The sequence below is a fragment of the Zingiber officinale genome, chromosome 4A (assembly GCF_018446385.1).
Source record: "Zingiber officinale cultivar Zhangliang chromosome 4A, Zo_v1.1, whole genome shotgun sequence".
Classification (NCBI taxonomy): domain Eukaryota; kingdom Viridiplantae; phylum Streptophyta; class Magnoliopsida; order Zingiberales; family Zingiberaceae; genus Zingiber; species Zingiber officinale.
Genome location: NC_055992.1, coordinates 75,818,455 through 75,841,753, shown reverse-complemented (window position 1 = coordinate 75,841,753; position 23,299 = coordinate 75,818,455). Strand labels below are relative to the sequence as shown.

The window sequence follows — 23,299 nt, the reverse complement described above, 5'->3', positions numbered from 1 at the left end:
GTCACCTGTTACGGTTGTAACCAAAAGGGGCACTACAAGCCAGATTGTCCAAACAAGAAGAAAAGAAGGAAGGTATTAAAGGCAACCTGGTCCGAGTCATCAGATGAATCCGAGTCCGATGAAGAAGAACCAACAAGCTTCCTCGCGTTGCCAGCACAAGTAAATATTGACGAAACTGAGTCCGAATTCGAGTCCGAAACCGAGAGCGAGTCAGAAACTGAGTCCGAGCAAAGCCACGGATCCGTATCCGTTTCTGAAGGACCGAACCCCACTGTAAGTGCCCTACTTGCCGAAACTCAATTTGATTTGCAAAAGTTAATTCCTTACTTGCTTAAGAAATTGGTTAAATCCAATGTTCGTGTCAAGTCACTCCAAAAGGAGGTAACAACCCTTAAGGAAGTAACAGATTTGAGTCCTTTAAATGAGCCTATTCAAATTGGAAGTTCAACTCAAGTCCAACAACTTGAGGAAGAAAATTCCAATTTGAAAACTCAAATTAAAGAACTCAAGGACATGTGGGAACGGTTCACTATGAGTTCCAAGAATTTGGATCTAATTCTTGGAAAACAACGAGCTGTTTACAACAAATCCGAACTTGGATTTAAAACCAAGAACAAATATAAATCATATCTATCTTTAGTAAATAGAAATAATAAAACCATAGTTCAAGCATGGGTCCCCAAGTCAAACTTGGTTAATCAAGTTGGACTTGGACTATATTGGGTCCCCAAGGATCAGATTCATTACCTTGATAGACCCCATCGAGGCTATGATCCAGGGGGAGCCAGTAGAAAGACCATCTTTACCAAGAGATAGATTGATGCTTGTTTATTTATTCTTATTGACATTATGCATGTTTAGATTTAGGATAGCTTAAGGACCTAGGAATAATTTACACTTGTTAGTTAAATATAGGGGTTTCAAAAAGAAAATTAAATATATATTTTCTTTGAACGGTTCTGTCTAGGAAGGGGTGGATGATCTCATACCCAAGAAGGCCTAGAGCCTCGCCCTGACCTGGGAACCAATCATTGAAATATATATTTAATTGACTAATTGAAAAACCTAATTTTAACACAAATGTAAATTAATCCTTATAAATAACCTAAATTACAGATAACCATCTCACAAAATAATATAAGATTACCTGATTGATAATTTAGAATCAGGTGAGATGGATCTAGGTCAAACTCAGTCTTAAATAAATTAAATTTAATCAAATGACTTAATTATTTGAAAATCATTTTAAATCTTTAAAAAATTATTTGAAAATCAATGTCAAATAATCATTTGAAAAATTATTTTGAAAATCATTTTTTCAAAAAAATCATTTTAAAAATCCTTTGAAAAATTATCATTTGAAAATTTATTTTAAAAATAATTTTAAAAGAAAAATCATTTTAAAAATCCTTTGAAAAATAATCATTTGAAAAATTATTTTGCAAATCATTTTTAAAAAAAACATTTTAAAAATCCTATGAAAAATTATCATTTCAAAAATTATTTTGAAAATAATTTTTAAAAAAATCATTTTAAAAATCCTTTGAAAAATTATCTTTTGAAAATTATTGGAAAATCATTTTAAATCTTTGAAAAATTATTTGAAAATCATTGTAAAAATCTTTGAAAAATTATTTTAAAAATCCTTTGAAAAATTATCATTTGAAAAATTATTAGAAAAGCATTTTAAATCTTTGAAAAATTATTTGAAAATCATTTTAAATATCTTTGAAAAATTATTTTAAAAATCCTTTGAAAAATTATCATCTGAAAAATTATTTGAAAATCATTTTAAATCTTTGAAAAATTATTTGAAAATAATTTTAAAAATCTTTGAAAAATTATTTTGAAAATCATTTTAAATCTTTGAAAAATTATTTGAAAATCATTTTAAATCTTTGAAAAATTTTTTGAAAATCATTTTAAAAATCTTTGAAAAAATATTTTTAAAATCATTTAAAAAAACCCTTTGAAAAATTATCATTTGAAAAATTATTTTAAAAAACATTTAAAAAATCCTTTGAAAAATTATCATTCGAAAAATTATTTAAAAATCATTTCAAAATCTTTAAAAAAGAAAATTGAAAATCAATCTCAAATAATCATTTGAAAAATTATTTTGAAAATCATTTTTAAAAAAATCATTTTAAAAATCCTTTGAAAAATAATCATTTGAAAAATTATTTTGAAAATCATTTTAAAAATCCTTTGAAAAATTATCATTTGAAAAAATATTTTATAAATCATTTTAAAAATCCTTTGAAAATTATCATTTAAAAAATTATTTGAAAATATTTTTAAAAATCTTTGAAAAATAATTTGAAAATTAATTTCAAAACTTATTTGAAAAATCTTTTAAAAAATTAATTTCAAAACTTATTGAAAAATACTTTGAAAATTAAATTCAAAACTCATTTGAAAAATACTTTGAAAATAAATTTGAAAACTTATTTGAAAAATACTTTGAAAATTAATTTCAAAACTTACTTTAAAAACTATTTGAAAAACTTCTTAAAAAAAATTTGAAAAACTATTTTGGAAACTTATTTCAAAATCCTTTGAAAAATAAATTTCAAAATGCTTTTAAAAATCTTTTAAAGTGATTTGGAAAATCCTTAAAAAGCATTGAAAAAATACTTTGAAAATTATTTAAAATTATTTCTCAAACTTAGAATTTAGAAAAATTTTGTTTGACGTTAATGTTTACAGGAAAATTAATTTGAAAAGCTAAGTGTTTACTTCAGTACTCATTTTTTCCCCCTCTTTATTTTGATATATGGCAAATGGGGAGAGTATAAGGAAATTCAAAGGAAACTAAAAGCAAACTAAAATTCAAAACTAAAAGAAATCAGTTTAACGGGGAGCTCTTATTAAGGGGGAGCTTCAATGTGCTTAGGCGTTATTTATGTTTGTACTCATTTATATTTACCTTTATTGCAATTTTTCACTTAACTTTGAATTTCGGTTGCCATAATCAAAAAGGGGGAGATTGTTGGTGCGGGAAGCATCCGACGATCGAACCTTAGTTTTGATAATGACAAAGGGATTCAAAGTTAAGTTTAGTTGTTATCTAATGTGTATGACTAAGTGTTTCAGGAAAGTCCTAGCTGCGGTTAGGCAAGGTTAAAACCCTAGGGGGTGGTAACCCTAGGTGGGGAAAAGTCCTAGTTGCGGTTAGGCAAAGGGAAAACCCTAGGGGGTGGTAACCCTAGGTCATAGGGGGTGGTAACCCTATGCGGGAAGTCTTGGCGGGTCGACGCTTCGGGCAAAAATCCTAGGGGGTGGTAACCCTAGGTTAAAATCCTGGTGTCGCGAACTGGGTAGAAGTCTAGATGGGTCGAGGACCGGACATCCAGCATGAAGACCGGAAGCATCGGACGCTGAGCAAAAGTCCAATCGATCTGGAGGATCGTACTGGCAACAGGTAAATCTCCTGAGAGGAGTAGGTGAGGGCGCGTTCCCCGTAGAGGGAACAGTAGGCATCGGGTCGACCTAGGGTTTCCGGTTAGAAACCTGAAGTCAGACCCGGACAGTCCGAAGGCTGTCAATTCATTTGTTTACACATTATCCATTTTGCTCTAACTCTGTTTTGCAGGAGACTAACCTTTTTGTGCAGGGTTAGAACTAACCGGAATCGGTCGACCAAACCTTGGTATCGGTCTACCGAACCCACAAGCTAGCAGATCAGATCTCCAGAGGTTGGACCGGGTTCGACCAGGGGATCGGTCAACCGGACCTCGTGATCAGTCGACCGAACCTGGGATAAGTGTCGACTGGATCAGGCCGAGGTAAGCGGGTCAGAGGAGACTAATCGGTCGACCGGATATTGCGATCGGTCGACCGAACCAGGGGATAGAGCTTGACCAGATCGAAGCGGAGCGACGGATCATCGGATCAGATGCGGTGGAGATCATCTGATCGATCGACCAAACATGAGGATCGGTCGACCGATCCGCTTTGGGTCAAAGCTGATCCCGAGACTTGGGGATCTGGATCAGCGTCTGCAGAGCTATAAAAGGGAGCCTTGGGGTGCAGCTTCGAGAATCAATCACAGAAGCGAACTTTCTACTTCCTGCTGCTACCAAGTCGATCCGAAAGTGCTGCAATATCATCCCAACGACCAGGAGATCAGTTCTTCCATCTTTCCATTGTCGTCGGTATATTTTATTGTTATTAATTATTGTACTTCAAATTGTAATCATTTAACGAGCCTATAGTTGTTGCCCACCGAAAGCGATCAAGGATCGCAGGCCTTCGAGTAGGAGTCGAGCTAGGCTCCGAACGACGTAATTCTATTGTGTCTTCTGTGTGTTTGCATTTACTTTCCGCTGCGTTTCTACTCTTAGTTTTAAATCGTTAATATAGCCACGAGCGTTATTCACCCCCCCCCCCTCTATCGCTTTCGATCCAACAGTTAAGTAACGTCCACCTCTAGAGAGTAGTTGTAGGGAGGTGTGGTCATTACAGTTGGTATCAGAGCAGTTCCTATTCTCCAACATCACACATTAGCACCAACCTTGCCGTCTTCAAGTAAGAAAGTTTTTAATTTTTTTTTTAGTATGCTTTTCTTCTTCTCTACAGTAAAGAGAAATTTTTAGAAGAATTTGTTTATATGTGCTTAAGCTAGATAAATGTTCTTGATTGTCTTTCTATGTTTTTTTTAATATGTCTAGAGAGTATAGAGACAATTTCAAATTTTCTCTCTCTACATAATTAGATGTTAAGAAGAAAGACGGGTTTATGCGGATGCGCATAGATTTTAGAGCGCTGAGCAAAGTAACGGTTAAGGACAAGTACCCTCTTCCCAGAATAGATGATCTATTAAAAGGGGGCAACAGTGTTCTCTAAAATAGACCTGCGTTCTGGGAACCATCAGTTGAAAGTGAAAGGAAGTGATACACCCAGAACAGTGCCCAGGGCCATATATGGACACTACGAATTCATAGTCATGCCATTTGGTGTGACTAATGCAACTACGGTCTCCAGGGACTTTATAACAAGTCTCCCAAGGACCACTAATGGGTACAATGCGATATAGGTGATAATGGACAGAGAAGTTAAGAGACTAAGGAACAAAGAAGTACCACTAGTAAAGGTCATTCGGCATCAGAAACGTGAGGAGACTACGTGGGAGCGTGAGGACAGTATAAGACAGAGATATCCAGAATTAATCTAAGTTCGAGGACGAACTTTTAATAAGATATGGGGAATTGTAACGACCCAAAATTCCTCATTACGAGTCCTAATAGTACGTAAAAATATTTAGAAATACTTTAGAAAAATTCTAGAGATTTTAGAAATTTTTAGAGTATTTTTATGCAATTTTTGAAGGTCGTTTAGTATTTTTACTAAACGGAAGAAGTTTCGACAAAAATAATATCCAAGCCGAGATTCGAAGCGGAGACCTCCGGCCTAGCCAACTCTTAAGCGAATCCGGTTGACCAACTGTTCCAGCAAGCGTTGCTGATTAAAAGGGGGATGAAATTTATTTAAGTAATAGTTAATAGGAAACAAAAAATAAATGAGAAAAAGGGGTTCGGCTGAGGAATCGAACCCGCGTCCTCTGACCCGGTCAAAACGCGGCTTGCCAGGCATTCCAACGGATGTTTCCTAATAAAAGGGAAACGAAATATTCTTAAACCATAACAGAATACCCTAGTTATAAAGAGAGAACTTAGGGATTATTTTCCCCGTGACCTAAAACTTCTCCCTTCCTCTCCTCTCTCGCTCGCGAACGGCGTGCGGCAGCTCCTGCTAGGGCGAAAACGCAGCAAGCAGCTAGGGCATTTCCGGCGGCCGGCGAGCACCCTTCCCCGTGAGGTCTTCACACCATTGTGATCCGCTCGTCGAGGAGGAGCCGTGAGCACAAGAAGAGACCAAGAGCTCGAGTTCTCCGAAGCCCTAGGAGCTTTCCCCTTCGGTTGTAAGTCCAAGAACATCTCGGTAAGTTGCTACTCACCTGCAGTAGAGTAGTTCTGGATTCTTATTCCTCTTGTTTTTGAATTTTTCTGTGAAGATTGTTGGTTTAGGGTTTGCTGCCGTGGGTTTCAAAGAAAGAACATGAGAGGGATTAGTATTTTGAGCATGTAGGTTTTGGTAAATTGGTTTTCCTTTGGTTTCTGCCGTGGCACTGAACAGGGGATAATGTTGAGGTTTCAGTTTTGGGTTGTTGCTAACAATGAGCATGAGGAGAGTGGATTTTGAGCATGAATGCTATTTCCATGGGTTACTGCTGTTATACCAATTGATCAGGCTTAAGAATAGTTTCAAGATTTCCTTCTCCCTTGCAATTTAGACCGAAACATGCTTAAAGATTTATACCACTCTATAAAAGTAATAGCTTAGGGCAAATGAAACAGTTTTAATTATGGAAGCATTCAATTGGATTTTAGTAGCTATGTTAGACCATTCTTTGTCAATTCTGTAACATGCGGATTGGTGTTAGGAAAAAGGGGCATGAACAAGTCCTTAAAGCTTGCTGTATGGATTTGGGTTTGAGCCATGCATTGGGTGTGAATAACCTTTAATTGGGAGTTCTGTTGGATTTTAATGGCTTTGATAGATCCTTCGGATATCAGTTGATCAACATGATGTTAGACCCCTTGTGTTATTAAATCTTTCATTATTAGTTTTTATATAAGTAGTTTTAGATTGGCCTGTGGTTTAGCAATTCAGTTTGTGTAGTAAATTTTGTTATACTTGTAGAATCTTGATTAGCATGATGTAGTGCAGATTGTTGTTAGTTATATATGCAGATTTCTATTTAAGCTTGAAGGCAGGTTCGGTTAAAGCTTATAGTATGCGAATTTTGTAGCGTAGTATGCAGAACTTTAGTGCAGTTTAGATTAAGTCTATTTAAGCTTAATTAGATTTGTAGATTTTTGATTGTTCAGCATTACAGATTTAAGTCTTTTAATTCGAAGCATGCAGTATAGGTTTTAATTCCAAGAAGTTTTAGATTTAGTTTAAGCTTGTATGGTATGCAGATTTTTATAAGTATTGCTTGCAGAATTTTGATTAAGTTTGTAGGCAGATTTGATTAAGCTTATATTGCGGAATTTTATTAGCATAGTATGCAGATTTTTGGTTTAAGCATTCCGATGTTAGAAGTTGTTTAAACATTTCAGTTTTTAAGGAAGCATTCTTTTATTAGAAGTGTTAACAAGTTTAAGCAAGATGAATAAAAGAAAGAAAAAGGCCAAGGCCTTAAGTAGATTCCAAAGTTAAGACTTTAGGGATTTTGGCACACAAGGTGCCTGTTAAAATGTCAAGACATTTAAAGAAGAAATAATAAAAGATAACAAGTATTTTATTTTTAAGAGGCTAGTACCCGACTTTCGAGGTTGTCGTTAAATAAATCTAGGTGACCAATTCCGAGGTCTTGGCCCTCGTAAGACCAAGGTCTTTACCCTTGTAGGATTGGTGGCTCACTACCCCAGTTTCTATTAGGGAGCGCGCTTTGGTACTACGCTTGGGCTCAAGAGAAGTTGATTATTATTTTGAAGTATTAAAAGTATAAGCTTTTGAACAAGTAAAATAAGTTTCACATAAGTATAAAAGTATAAAAGTATAAATTTTAAACAAGTGAAATAAGCTTCACATAGGTTTAAAATTCAGCAAGTTTAGTTCTTTATGCTAGCATGATTGTATAGATTTGCTTTACATGTTTAGCTTTTCAGTATGTTCTTTTACTAGTAGATGAGCATGAGTAGTTTTCCTTTTGAGCATTCAGTTTTTAGATTTTAGTATATTCACATGCATATTCGAGTTTTTGTGAGTTAGATAGTGCTTACTAAGCAATTTTGCTTATAGTTTGCATTTCCTCTTACTGCAGATAAAGGAAGGCGACAAGGAGGTGCGGATGGTGTGTGATGCCAGGACTATGGGAGAGACTTGGGATGTTATTGAGTTTCCATGTTTTAGTGGATAAGATTTATTGAGATTGTAAACATTTGAGATTGTATTCTATACTCCATGTCATTCGAGTTTATTCTTGTTTTAGGTTGAATGTTAAGATGAGTTCTGTTTAGTAAGTAGGTATATTTTGGTGTTTGACTCTTATTTAATTGCGTGGGTGTTTGATATATGTTCCAGCCACCTGTGGCTGATGTATACTATATATGTATCTCAGTTTATGGTTACCGGTACAGGGGAGATGTTGCCGAAATTTTTCGGTAGAGACTCCTCGTGGTTTCGATCATACCGGTTTAGTAAAGTTAGTAGTTAAGTAGTGTCCACCTCTAGAGAGTAGTAGTAGGGAGGTGTGGTCGTTACAATAACAAGATAGTCAATAACTTTACTTACAACCTTAAGTTAATCTACCTCATCACATTCATCATCTAAAAATTTAATTCCACTACAATGCCCTATAAACCTATGAGATAGATATGAAACTTGTTGACCACTGCATTATCATTACCCTCCTCATCTGAAGAGTCCTCATCTTTGTACACATCAAGAAATTTGCACTCAACCCTATTAGTATCATAAAATTTGCCAAAGTCTTTTTTTTTATTGGCCCCCACTAGCCTTTGTGGAAAAGAAATTCTTAATGGGGGTCCCGGGAAGGATTGAGCATTCTTTTTCCCAAATTCCCTTTGAGCTCGTGGTGGAGGTTCAACTTGTTGTCTAGTGATAGTGTGATCAACCATTGAGGTAAAGGTACTCGTGGCCTTTGGGCACTTTCTAGAGTAATGGAACTGAGTTTTTGTGGTCTTCTATTGTTCTTCTCCTGAATTCTATACAAGTCCTTCTCTAGAAGTTCTTTATAATTCTTACCACTTCTCAACTTAATATCATTACACTGTTCACTAGATCTTGTCTGTGTAAGAGGGAGGTCATGTTTGAACTATTTTGAAACTATGTTGTTAATCTTTGCCTCCAACTGTTTGAACCCCTCATTGCGTGACTTGTGATTTTTAAAATTCTTGGAAGGTTGAACTGCATTTTGTTTGATTGGCTCTTTTACCTTCATAGCTTGCACTTTTGAAGTTCTCGGGGTAAATTCCATCTAATTTTTATCTAACCATTCTTGGAGATTCAATGTCACTTGATCAATTAATGTATATGCTTCGTCCACACTTTTGTTCTTAAAAAACCTACAGCTAATGAATCTATGAAAGAAATTTCCTTATAGAATATATGCAGAGTTAGCCATTTTTCCAAACCATGATGAGGGTACTATCTTTGTAGACTCTTGAATCTATCTCATGCTTCAAATATTGATTCTCCATCTGCTAGAGCAAAATTTGTAACGCAATTCCTCATATACATTATTCTACTTAGAGGGAAAAATGATTCAGAAATCGCTGCTCCATTTGTTCCCAACTTGTAATGCTTTGAGGATGGAGAAGATAAAACCAAGTTTTTTCCCTATCTTTGATACTGAAAGGGAATTCCATCAAACGAATGGCATCCACTGAGACACCCTCACAGTTCACCATATCACAAAGCTCCAAAAATGTCTAAAGGGACATATATGAGCTTTCTGATACTTCTCCTCTAAATTTATGACCCTGTATCATAATGATTATCTCTGGGTCTAGTTAGAAATGTCTTGCTTCGATATGATGTTGCACAATGGGAGATAAAAATTTCATAGAATTAGGGGCAAAAAATTCTCTTAAAGGCCTATTTGACATGTCAGTGCTCATAGTATCTAAAAAAATTATGAGAAAAAATAAAAATATAGAATTAAGAACAAGAAAGAAAATGCATAAATTAAGGAAAGGAAAAACTGAACTATAAACTAATGTCAAGAAAAAATAAATGCAGAAATAAAATAAACAAGAAGATGAAAAATCTATTAACAAGTCTAGAGTAACTCATATACTAATCAACTAATATTAATGCGAACAATCCTTAGCAATAGTGCCAAAAACTTGATGTGTGTCCGCAAGTATACAGGTATCATCAAGTAATAAAAATATCTATCCCATAGGGATTGTTGATTAAGCACTAGTTAACTTCACACAGTGAGTTACCTAGACAATCGAAAGGTGGTTCAGTCACTAACTCTTAAGAAGAGAGAGAGTAGAGAGAGAATAAACGTAGGTGAATGAAGGACGATAGATTCTAGGATTTTAGTTTTGTTATAATACTAGTTAATGCCCATATACATTGTTCATCTACCTAACTCCATGCTTACACTTGTGTAAGGCTTCTAACTAAAAGTCTAACACAACCCCACGAAAGTCACACTAAAGAATTTACCCAAGTTCTAACGCCATTAAGTAAAGAAGCAACTCCAACAAGTTCGGTTAAAGTGATACCCTCTGTCATAGGCCCTCCTCCTGGTCATACAATCGCTATAGTTAACTAATTTACTTCCTAACAGTAGATTAATAAAATTAAATAGAAGAGGTAACCTAGAAACTCTGGTCCCCCTGGTCATACAATCACTAGATTACACAAGTCACTTTCTAACATTAATTTGAGAAAAAATCCTAAAACTTTAATTAAACTCCTTAGTAGAGCATTGATCCCGTTTCAAGGAAACACCATAGAAAGTAAGGGATACCTTATGTCATAAGGTCCCATGGTCTTACAATCCAAGGGCTTTTCTCTATATGGTGATCAAAACTCTACATTTGAATGTATTGACCTCACACACATTTCATTAAACACATATAAGGTACAACACACAAGAACAAGTCATAAAACATATCATAGCATAATAAAATGTCTAAATACATAGTTCATATATCACATCACAACTACTTCATACATCCTAGATCTGGAAAATCTACTCTATTATGAAGAATTTACAAATAAGAGACAAGAAATTAAGTTGTAACGACCACCCTTCTTACTACTACTACTACTCTCTAAGAGTGACCGTTACTTATCTACTACTCTACTTAACCGGTTTATTAAAAAATCTCTAGGAAAACCCTACCGAAAAATTTCGGCAGAGTCTCCCCTGTACCGGTGACCATTTCCCATAATACAAGCATAATATACTCAGCCACAAGCGGCTGGAACATATAATCACTCAACCACGCAGTATAATAACTCAATAAGAAGAATGAAACTACTCTAGCAATAGTAAACAGATAACACTCCAACAATAAAACCTAACAAAGTGCGGAATAGACTCAATTACAATCTCAACTTCATCATAGCATTAAGGAGAAAAGAAAAGGAAACTCTAATCAGGTAAGTTTTAACAACTCCATAGCAAACTCTTGATCTCTCCATAGTCCAGCCATCACACACCTTCATCACCACCACCTTGTCGCCTTCCTTTCATACCTTAGCTTTTCCTTTATCTGCAGTAGGAGGAAATGCAGTCTATAAGCATAAAGCTTAGTGAGCGCTATCTACTCACAAAAACTCGATATGCATGTATACAAATAAAAACATGCTAAAACTGAATGCTAACATGTAAAGCTACTCATGCTCATAAATAGTAAAGAAATCAACTAACAGAAAAGCTAACATGTATAGCTACTCATGCTCATAAATAGCAAAGACAGCATACTAACTGATATACTAAACATGTGTAGCTAATCATGCTCATAAACTAATAAAGAAAGCAAACCAACTGAAATGCTACATATAAAGCTAAACATGCTCATCAACTAGCAAATAAATAACATGTAAGAAACTAAACATGTAAAAGCTGCTAGCATAAAAGAAAGCTAAACTTGCTGATCTTTAAAACAAAGTGAAACTTACTTCATTTACTCTAAATTTATTCTTTTTATTTCACTTGTTTAAAATTTATACTTTAATACTTGAAAATAATAATCAACTTCTCTTGGGCCCGGCATTGTACCACTTTGCGCGCATTCTTAATAAGAATCGAGGTAGCTAATCCCGAAACTACTAAGATACTTCTAGGCCTTGTGCCTAGGGACAACTTGGAGCCCATCCCTTGGACCTTGTGTCCGGTACATGCCCTTTAAAAGTAAAATACTATCTTATTTACTACTTCTTTAAATGCCTTGACATTTTAATAGACACCTTGTGTGCCAAAAATCCCTAAAGTCTTGACTTTGGGATCTACTTAAGGCCTCGGCCTTTTCTTTCTTTTCTTTATCTTTCTTATACTTTTCTTTATCTTTCTTATGCATCTATGAATGAAACTAACTATGTAACACATAATCATGCATAGAATACAAAAGAAATCTGCACATACAATACTTATCAAAAATCTGCACTAATGCTTAACAAAAATCTGCATACTAGCTTGATAAAAATCTGCATAATAGCTTAACAGAAATCTGCATACTAGCTTAACAAAATCTGCACTTGCTTAATAGAAATTCTGCAAAGCAACTTAACAAAAGAAACATATTCTGGCTAGTACAGATTTTCATCGTCTCTCAAACTTCCTCTCCATAATATGACTAATACACAGCTTATCTGGAATTCACTCAATAAAGATATTATAACTCGTATTCCACTTAAAATTCCAGAATCAGCCAAGCACAGATGTTATCCATATACTTGAATGGAAGTAGCATAACTAAACCTCAAACTCAGATTCAACATAAACAATTTATCTAAACCTCATGCTCAGATTTAATGTAAGCAAATTATCTAAACCTCATGCTCAGATTTAACATAAGCAGATTATCTAAACAGAAACTCCAAAGTGGGGTTGTTTGTGCCCATTTCATAGCTAGAGCTATTACTTATACTTTAACAAAGAGCTGTCCTTGCCCATTAAATAACACTAAAAAGGTCTAAACTTGTTAGAACTTGAAACTCTAGCACTTCCAAAATTCTTTATGGCTAAATCCGAAGGTAAAGTTTCCATCCTTAATTTACATCATCAACATTTGATCATCATCTTTTCAAAATCCAACAATCCCTTAAATCTATGCATTTTCTTCCCATAAATCAATCAATATGATATCTATCTCAATTCATGGTTTCAAGCTTATTATAGAAATCACTATATGCTTAAAAACTTGTTATACTTACAACCTTTTTCTTTTTCAGTTCTAAATCTCTGTTATTTAAACAATGCAAGGAACACAAAGCAGCATATCCTTAAACTGCATCAAATCTGCATGCAAGCTCTAAAACTAGTATAGGATTAATGAGTTGTTCTTGTTCATCATATAGCACAAGAGGAATGGGTTGTTCTAACTAATTAAGGAAGCATAAGAAACTAAATCTGAAACTGAAATCTCATACTTATATAAAGCAATAGAATCCTCAAGAAGTCAACTTGCTGAATTGAAACTTAAAATGCATTACTGGTTGGAATGCCTTTGAAACAGCTGATGATAAACTAGAATTTTATGCTTTCTTAGGGTGTATACTGATCTAGATGCATAAAGCAATCCCAGGTATTAGTTAATTCTAGTTTCTTCATTAACCATCTTATAACTCACACATCAATTCCAATTGTCCAGCAAACTGAAACCAACTCAGAAATCAAACACCCATCACCACTAAAACCTCAAATCCAAATCAAAACTGAAATCTTTTAACCATGCTTCAATAGAGTTGCAAAGGAAACAACAAATCTTGGGGCTATTCTAAAAATCCCTAACAATCAAAGCTTTACAAAACAAAACTGTTCTGAAATAGATTTCATGGCGACACACTTTAACAGAACTACAAAGGAGTAATCAGATCTTCCTTAAGCTTGCTACAATGGGACTACACAGAAACAATCGAATTCCTCCTTAAGTATGCTACAACAGGACACTAATTCTTGCTACTACAGAATTTAAAAGCAAGGAAAACAAAAACGCATGCTTCTAAAACTTCAACAAAATAGAACCCTAACCAAAAAGGGAACATGGCAAGGCTACACAGAAAACCCATAATCGTGGCAAGAAACCAAACCAATCGAAAACCAATCGAAGAGACCTTCAAAGCTCGCGGAACTACTCCTACTGCAGGTGAGAAGCAACTCACTCCTTGTATCCTTGAACTCACAGCCGGAAAAGGTGGCTTCCAATACTTCTAAGGCTTGCAGAGGACTCAAGCTCTCGGCAACTCCTTCACCTCCACTTGTTCTCCTCGACAAGATGATCACGATAGTAGAGAACCCTCTCGGATTAGGTCCTTGGCCAGCCGCCGGAGACGAGCCCTAGTTGCGGCTTCGTCGTCTTCGTTTTCGCCCGAACAGAAACGCCGCGCGCCGTCGCGAGAGGAGGAATTTTGAGAGAAATTTTTAGGTTTTAGGAAAAAGATTTAAATCTTATACTTAAGGTTATTTTCGTTTCCAACTATAGCTTATATACAATTTATTCCATAATTTATTAACAAAACTCTTGCAGATCGGTTGGTTGGCTGAGTTCCGCTTAAAACGGGGTTCGTGGGTTCGAGTCTCGGCTGCATCCATTTTATTTCCTTTTTATTCTCTGTTTCCTAACTACTGCTTAAATAGAATTTTTCTTCTCCTTTAATAACAAACGATCACTAGCACACTTGGTCAGCCCGGCTTTAACCAAGTCTGAGATCTTGGCTTCGATTCCTCAGCCGCGCACTTTTATTTCCAATTTATTTTACTGTTCCTAACTACTACTTAAATATATATCGCTCCATATATGATTAACAAATCGAGCGTAGCTCGGTTGGTTGTGCCGGTTTTGCTTGGGTCCGGGGTGCTGGGTTCGAAACCCAGCTTCTACAACCCCTTTTTTTTTTATTTTAGTTTATTTTTAAAGCTTATTCTTCTTGGTAAAAATACCAAACGAACTCCAAAAATTACATAAAAATACTCTAAAAATTTCTAAAAATCTATAGAATTTTTCTATAGTATTTCTAAATATTTTTGAATTATTTTTGGGGCTCAAAATGAGAAAATTTGGGTCGTTACATAAGTATCCTACAATCCAAAACACAAGATAGGGAAGAGAGGAATACTTATCTATGTGTTTTCATCTTCTTTCTTACAATCCTTGCTCCAGAGGCTGACGGATTTGTGAAGATGGGCGATCTAGGGTTTCTCCAAGGGGGAGAATACTTCTCCAAGGAATGGGGGTGAGCCCCAAGCCAAAGATGCTTGAAAAGGGAAGAAAAAAAACCTCTTAAATAGAGCAGGGCACGGGCCAAGCATGACCCATGCCACGGCCTGTGGCATCAACACGGCAGGAGGCTGCTTTGCCTTTGGTCCAGTGGCACGGTCATCTAGATTCCACACAGCCATAATTTGATGAGTTTTTGGAAATCTCACACAGCCATGTGGATTCCACATAGTCGGGTGCTACCTCTTCTCTAGTTTATTGACACTGTCGTGTGGATTCCACACGCCAAGGCTTGCTTCTTCTCTGTTTGGTGGCACAGACATGTGGGTTCACATGGCTGGAGCCTTCTCCTCCTCTGGGCATGTGGCATGGTCGTGCGGGTTCACATGACCAGAGTCTTCTTCTCCTCTGACAAAGTGACATGGTCGTGTGGGTTCCATATGGTCAGGCCCTTTTTCTTCATTTGTTCTCCGAGTCATCTACCAACGTTATTTTTGCTCCAAAAGCTTGTCTTATCAATAAGAAAACACACAAAGAGCATATCTCTGACAAAGAAGGATAATTATACTGAAATATGATAAGAGATGTCAAAGTGCATAGATCAAATGCAAATAAAGTATGTTAATGTGCGTCAAAAAATGCATAAAGGTGTATATAATCTACGCACATCAGTGACAGTTGGTTGAGTAGTTGGTAGCAGCGACGTTGCATGGCTAGATGATGAAGGGTTAGTGTTTGGAAAGTAGCAGCGGCGTCAAGGGTGCATCGAAGAGGCGTGGACAGGGCCACTAGGTTGTGAGGTAGCGAGGTGGCACTGATGTTCATGCCTTGACAGCTCTCCGATCACTCATCAGGACAAGGAGAGAAGGAAATAGGGGGTGGGAGAAATGACACTGGTGTCAACTTCTTGTGGTAAAGGGCAACACTAGGTCTATTGTGCAGTGAAACAGCATCGGAGGACATGGGGAGGAAAGGACGCGATGATGTTAGGAGGCAACTATAGGGACGCTGTGAGGGAGGGCCGATGGAGGTGGCAATGGTGCACAGTATTGACAATGAGGCATGCAATCATGCGTGGGAAAAGAGGGACAACGATGCTGAATCTTAGGTTTAGAAATCTAAACTTAGTTTAATTAAATTAACCAACTTTCACTTTAAATAGGTATTATAAAGAGGTTTTTCTAAGTGCTAACCGATTTATCCCCATCATGCAACAAAAAAAAGGACAACCCGGTACATGAAGCTTCCTCTATGTGGAGTCTCAGGAAAGGATCCATTGTACGCAGCATTACCCTGATTTATCCCCATCGTAATATCTAAAAAATCCATTTAAACTCAGAAAAATCAGTAAAAATTCTAATAAATACTATATATTCCTAAAAATTTAGTTACATATTAATTATCAATTTTTTATTAAATAAATTCAATTATATTAATTTTAATAGTTTTAAATCCCTATTATCTCTAATATAATTAAAAATCCAATCTCAATCTCATTTAATTAATGTTACACACACACACTAATTTATTTATTTATTTATTTCTCTTATATAACAGTATGTCTGGTTCGCTAGCCCATCTAGACTTCTTTCCTAGTGTTCTCAATCTTCCAAAACTTCCATTACCTAGTATCTAATCCAGCTGACCTATTAGGAATTTTTAGATATAGTAACCTGCATACTTGATCAATCCATTAAATCAAAACAAAACTTAACTTTGAACCTTTGACAACCTCAAACATAGGTTCAATTCTAGTGCTCCCTATACTAACAATCTTCCCTTTTTGATATTTGGACTCTCCCTCAAACACTCCCATGAGTTTAACAATTTTGAGTTTTTAAGAAAACTAAAAAATTTCAACACTTAACTTATTATAAGTACCCATACTATTGTGAATTCTCCTAATATTTATTGTCAAATTTGTTGTGCAATGTGTCATAGGAACGATGATTGTACAATAATATTTGACTACACATATAGAATACATAGAGATAGATAGGGTGCCCTTCCCAATTACAATCAATGACCAGAATAATATTATTGTGAGGTTTGCAAAGTAAATGTCCATACAATCAAAAACTACAATAGAATACATAATTTGGAAACATCATTGGATGAACCCTATCTACATTCTCACACATATAGCCCCAGTTGGAGGAACCCTCAAAATGTTTTTAGGAATAATCAAGAGGAGCTATGGACCACCATCTCAGTGGGATAGAATTGAGAAGATGGGTGAAAGGCATCTTCAACTCACAAGTTCAAATGCTCAAGGAAATCAAGAAAATGAATGTTAATTGCATTAACATAACCTCAACATGTGTGAAGTTAATGAATATGAGCTTGGGGAATATGAAATTGAGACTTTGACAAAGGAGTGCACTGCTCTAATTCAAATACCTCAAATTCTCAAAGTTCTAGAAGAGCCTTCCCTACCCACATCTAAAACCATATTCAATAACTTACTTTCTTCGGTAATTAGTAATGGTAGGATTTTACTTGATTTATCTAAGGCTACTAACCATTTCATTTTCGAGCATGTTGGTGGCAGGACATATTTTGTACAGTAATCACATGGACAACGTCATAATGAACCTTTGAAAGAGAACATATTTTTTGTGAGACTAAGAACCCTTGGTAAGAGTGTTTTGAAATATCTTACTCTACCATGATTGAGATTTAGAAGAATCTAATAAGTGGTTGAACTAATGACCTAAAATAAGCATTCCTTGGGAGGTAACCCAAGTTCTTTCTTGCTTTTGTTTCAGTATTTATCTTGTTTAGTAGTTTTAACTTGGTGTTTTGTTTAATTTTAGGGTCAATAACATCTACGAACTGGTTGTATCAGTCGCCAAAAGGCATGGAAGGTATTTGAAGGATACTTGAAGCCAGGGCCATATCTTTTCCATAGGACATTTCATGCCACAGCCGTCATTTGACATAACCATGTCATTTGGCATGTCGTGCCTCCTATACAACATGTCCCATGACCTGGCCGTGTCATTTGACACGGCCATGTCTCCATTCAGAGATAGTTCCATGCCATGGCCATGTCATTTGACGCGGTTGTGCCTCTTTTATGGGGAGCTACCTTTTCTTTTTTTTTTCATAACCCTAACTCCTACTTTGTTTTTCTTTCCTAATCTTATTTTTGCAGTATTCAAAGATAGGGAGGAATGCAAGTAACAAATATAGGGATGTCTTTAGCACATGAATGATTCAAACATTTAAAGCACTTCATTTGATAACTTCTCTCACTTCACACCTCTCTTTCATTATATTTTATGGATTTCATTGGAACAATGAACAATTTAAGTCTAGAAGGATGTATATATGCTGGGTTTTCAATTAGTTTTCTTCTTGCATAATAAATTATTCTAGTTGCATTTTTAATTATTATCATCTTGCTCTTAATGAAAAAATTTTAGCATGCTTGTTCTGGACTTATGTTGTTTGATCCTTAGTACTAGTATGTTTTGTTGGGTTTTTCGGGCCGCGAAAATCGCTTTTTCGCGTCGCGAAAACCCCGAAAGCCCCTAGCCAATGGATCCATGCAAAGAAAGAGTTTGAAAAACACACGAATACGAGTTTCTACCTAGATCTACACTTAGATCTACAAAAGAAAAGGTTATACCTTTGAAGCGAAGTCCTTCAGGTTCCCGCTCGTCCAAACGGTGCCGGATCTCGAGAGTATCAAAATAGATACCCCTCTAGAAGTATCCACATGGACACGTAGGTGGAGAAAAACCACACAAAAGGTGTGCTAGCACCTTGTGTGGTTTGGCCAAGTTGAGGAGGAGAGGGAGAGGGAGAGCTAGAGGAAGAAGATGGAGTGAATGAGAGTTGAATGAAAATTCATTCCCATTCATCCTCTTGTGTGGCCGACCACTTGAGTAACTCCCACTCATTTAATGTGGTCGGCCACATTAATGGGAAAGGAGGCTTGTAACCTCCATGAGGTGGCACACCATGATGATGTGGAGGATCATCATTGGTCCACATCTTGCCATCTCACTTATGATGTGGCAATTAGTCAAGTCAAACTTGACTCTTCCTCTTCCTCTCAAGTCAAGTCAAACTTGACCAAATCTCTTCCATGGTTGATCTAATCTAACCATTTGATTCAAGCCAATTTAATATAATGAATCTAATTCATTAAATTAAGTTGATTTAATGAGTCATAATCTAAATTAGACTCATTGAATACATGAATCAACTTGAGTCCAACTCAATTAGCCCAATTTGGATTACTCTTAATCCAATTTGATTCATCAAATGAATCTAATCCTCTTGGTTCATCATATGAACCTAATCTCCATCTAATTGTCCTTAGTGTGTGACCCTATAGGTTCTTGTAACGTTGGCAATGCCCCTAAACCCATTTAGGAGCATAAGTAATGAGCGGTATCTAGCAACACATCATTACTACCCAATGTTACAAGAATGTTGAGATCCAACATCACCTTGTGACTACTAATTGTGACTCCTCACAATATATGACAAGTGTCCTTCTATCCTAGACATCTAGATTGATCAATGTGAGGCATAGACCGTGTCATCCTCTGATCAATCTAAATCTTGAACTCCAAGTAGACTCACTAAATCAAATGAGCTCAATATCTTATATTGACTCATTTGGGCATGGCCATGCACTTCGTGGTCTCACTCTATCAAGAATACCGATGTCTCTCCCGTCATATAGGAGGGATAGATCCCATCTACATCACTCACATCCCTCTGCATAATTCGTTACATACCCAGTAATCGCCTTTATAGTCCACCCAGTTACGGGTGACGTTTGACGAAACCAAAGTACATAACTCCTTATATAGGGAACTATGGTGACTTCAGGTCTAAGGACTAGTAGTCATACTAATAGCCACATGAGAAAGTATATGACACTCATATAACGATCCATGATACTTTCTCATGATGGGTCATTCAGTATACATTCTCTAATGCATACCCATGTGTCAACTTGATATCTCTATATCCATGACTTGTGAGATCAAGTCATCGAGTTGACCTACATGCTAGTCTTATTGCATTAACATTGTCCCTGAATGTTAATACTCGACTAGGAATGATTAAGAGTAGCGTTTCCTATATCATCTCACTATCGATTCAACCAATCGATTAATATAGGTAAGAACCTTCTACTCAAGGACGTTATTATACTTAGTTTATTTGGCACTAATACAAGTAAGTATAATAACCAAAAACCAAATGCCTTTATTTATATAGAATATAATACAACAAGTCCAAAATACAATCATCAAATGATTGGCTCTAGGGCTCTAGGTAACATGTTTAGTGAATGATATTTCTCTATCTTTAATAGCATTAAATGAACAGTGTTTTTACTGAAAATATTTGAGTGATGGCCTAGTTTTAGGATCTTAGTTCCTTTTTCTAGTTTAGATAATAAATAACTTTATAAATAGTCATGATTCATATAATTTGTTAGTACTTATGTTTCCATGTGAATTTCTCAAACTATATTTTGGTTATTGAATGAGGCTTAGATCATGCCAACTCACTTGGAAAAATCATTATCTCGACATCTGATTTATATATATGAACTTGTGTTACATCTTTAAATCACTAAAAAAGGAAATCATTTGAATAAGGGATATAAAAAAAATAGTTATCGTGAGTGAAACCTAGCAATTTACCCCTTTGAGACTGAGTTAGGTTATTGCGGAAATAAGTGCTATGCTTCTTTTGATTTTGAGCACTCCTTTGAGATCTTGTGTAGTTTGAGAGGGATGAACCAAGCATGTTGCAGGTTAGTGCCTATCACTGGGAGTATAAGGAACATAACTAGATGATGACTTGACTAGACATAGAGATTAAAACTTGAAGAATTTAGGCCACTCATCATACTGATCATGAAAAACTTCATCTTAGACCACACTCAAATCACTTTAGTATCATGCTCCCCAATGACAGTATTTGATAGAGTTGGATTGATTCACTGGGGCTTATGATGCACCTACAAACACATGAGTCTAGATTGCAGGTTCTTGCTTGAGGACAGGTAGGCATAGACATGGCTTTGGGGCAAGGCTTGCCCATTGAAATTTCAGAGATAAAGCATGGTCGTGTCTTTTAAACATGACCCTGCGTGGGTCTTGCTGGAGCGAGACATGACCATGCCAAAAGGCATGACCATGTCGTCGATATTTTATTACTTGACAACAATCGTACACTTGCAGTAGCGTAATAACTTTTTGGTGCTGTTGCTGGAGACTATTCTGATTAATATTAGTTGATTAGCATATGAGTTAATCTAGGCATGTTAATAGTTTTTCTTATTATTTACTTTTTTTTTTGCACCTTTCTTTCTTGTAATTTAAATTCTACATTTTTTTCTTATTTTTCACTATGTATTTTATTTCTTATCTTTAATTCTATATTTTAAAAAAATCAATACAAAAATTGGTTAAGTGTCATGATTATTTTAAATCTCCTATATCCATGTGTTATGTCATGATTACACCTTGTGTCTTGTGATTTTATTGCTGTTATTTCAGTTGAGACTAGAAATTTTCTTTAGCCATGGCTAAATACCTTTCTTGATAACCTCGAGGCTTCATCAATGCATAGTATAATATGGATGACAAGCAAATATTGAACATCTGTAGAGTATGTGGCAGCTTAACCCACCCAACTATCATATGCCACCTCTTCCAAAAAGAAGCTAGCCCTTGCACTGAACCAACTGATGATATCTACAAGGTTTGTGGTAGCTCATCCCATCCAGGTGCTTTATGTCACTTCTTCTAGAGAGATGCTACCTCTCCTACAGAACTTTAGAATCTATTCCAACCTAAACATTAAGACATATATGATTCAGTTCCTGGTACTTCTAGCTATGACTAGGGATATCAACAAACTCAGAACTTTCAACCCCGACACACATTTGAGGAGAATGAGTAGTTACTACCATAGCAGTATATCCCTGACTCACCTCAACACTACAATTAAGAATGGATGGATTATCAAAATTTTAATTTTAACTGCATATAAAGTGTTGAGCAATCTTCTCGAGCAAATCAGACTCCATCAAAATTTTAAGATGATCCACTATCAGATGAACCACAATATTTACAACTTGAAGAGTTGACTGACTGATTGGACCCCCAAGACTTAGATACTCTTGCTCTTGGTCAGATGAAGACCACATTACATTATTTAGAAGAGCTTCTAACATAGGAAGGGATTCTATTTCTCCGATCCCTACAGCAAGTGGATGCAAGTCTAATTTTGGAGTCTCGGCTAAATGATATTTTAGAGGGGACGAATTGTAAAGTTGATGGTGATTGTGTTCATAATTTTATAGCTCTACAGGACTCCTCTACTGTTTTGCATGAAGATAGTATTCTTGATGATACTCCAGACATTGATAGAACTATTGATGCATCTTCAACCAGTCTTACTGTTGTTCCTTTTGCAACTTCTGATAATACATACTTGATGGATGATCAGATCATAAGAGGCAGATGGTGATATCAGTATGCAACCCTCTAAGTAGGAAGTTGTGGATAGCCGGAGACACCAAGACTAGACACTCCCACTTTTACCTATACCTCACTTTCACCAAAATAAGGCCTCAACATCAACTATAATAACTGCACTCTTGGCCTGGATACTCTAGTTACACCTTCTCTAACATTTAGGGAGAATCTTCAAGGAGAATAAGAAGGAGAGAGCAATTTCTCACGATATGTTTCCCATGATGAAAGTTCCCTTCGTATTTTGGGCCATTAGCTAGAAAGTCCAGAGGTATCTCACTCCGGCAAGATCATGATTTAAGTGAACCAAAGAAGGGGCCGAGCTAACGACCTAAAACAAGTCCTTCTTTGGAGGCAACCCATGTTCTTCCTTGTCTTCATTTATGCTTTTAGTTTCTTTTCTAGTTTCTTTTCTTTCCTCATAATAACCCTAATCCCTCTACTTAGTTTTCCTTGTCCTCTTTCTTTTTGTAGAATTTAAAGTTGTGGAGGAGTGTAAATCATGAATAGGGAAGTATCTTCAGAACATAAATGTCTTAATCATTTAGAGGTCATCACTTGGTAACTTCTCTAATTTCAAAACCTCATCCATATTACTTTTTTAGTTTTTATTGAGACAATGAAAAGTTTATGTTGAGGGAATGTATTGGGTTTAGATTAGTTTTTGTTACATTTCTTTTTGTATAATAATTTTTTTTAGTTGATCATGATTGTTTATTCCTTAAAGCAAATTACTAGTATGCATGTTTTAGATTTCATGTGGTTTATTGGCTACTTATGGTGATAGCATGTTTAGTGATATATCTTTTTCTATCTATGATAGCATGATGTGTGCAATATTTTACT

General features: G+C 35.8%; 1 non-coding gene across 1 annotated transcript; it reads left to right on the top strand.

The window, feature by feature from the left end:
* Nucleotides 1-9,163: 9,163 nt before the first annotated feature.
* LOC121974060 lies at nucleotides 9,164-9,269 on the top strand. Its single transcript, XR_006109929.1, has one exon. It is a non-coding gene; the product is annotated as a small nucleolar RNA R71 (small nucleolar RNA).
* The last annotated feature ends 14,030 nt before the right edge of the window (nucleotides 9,270-23,299 follow it).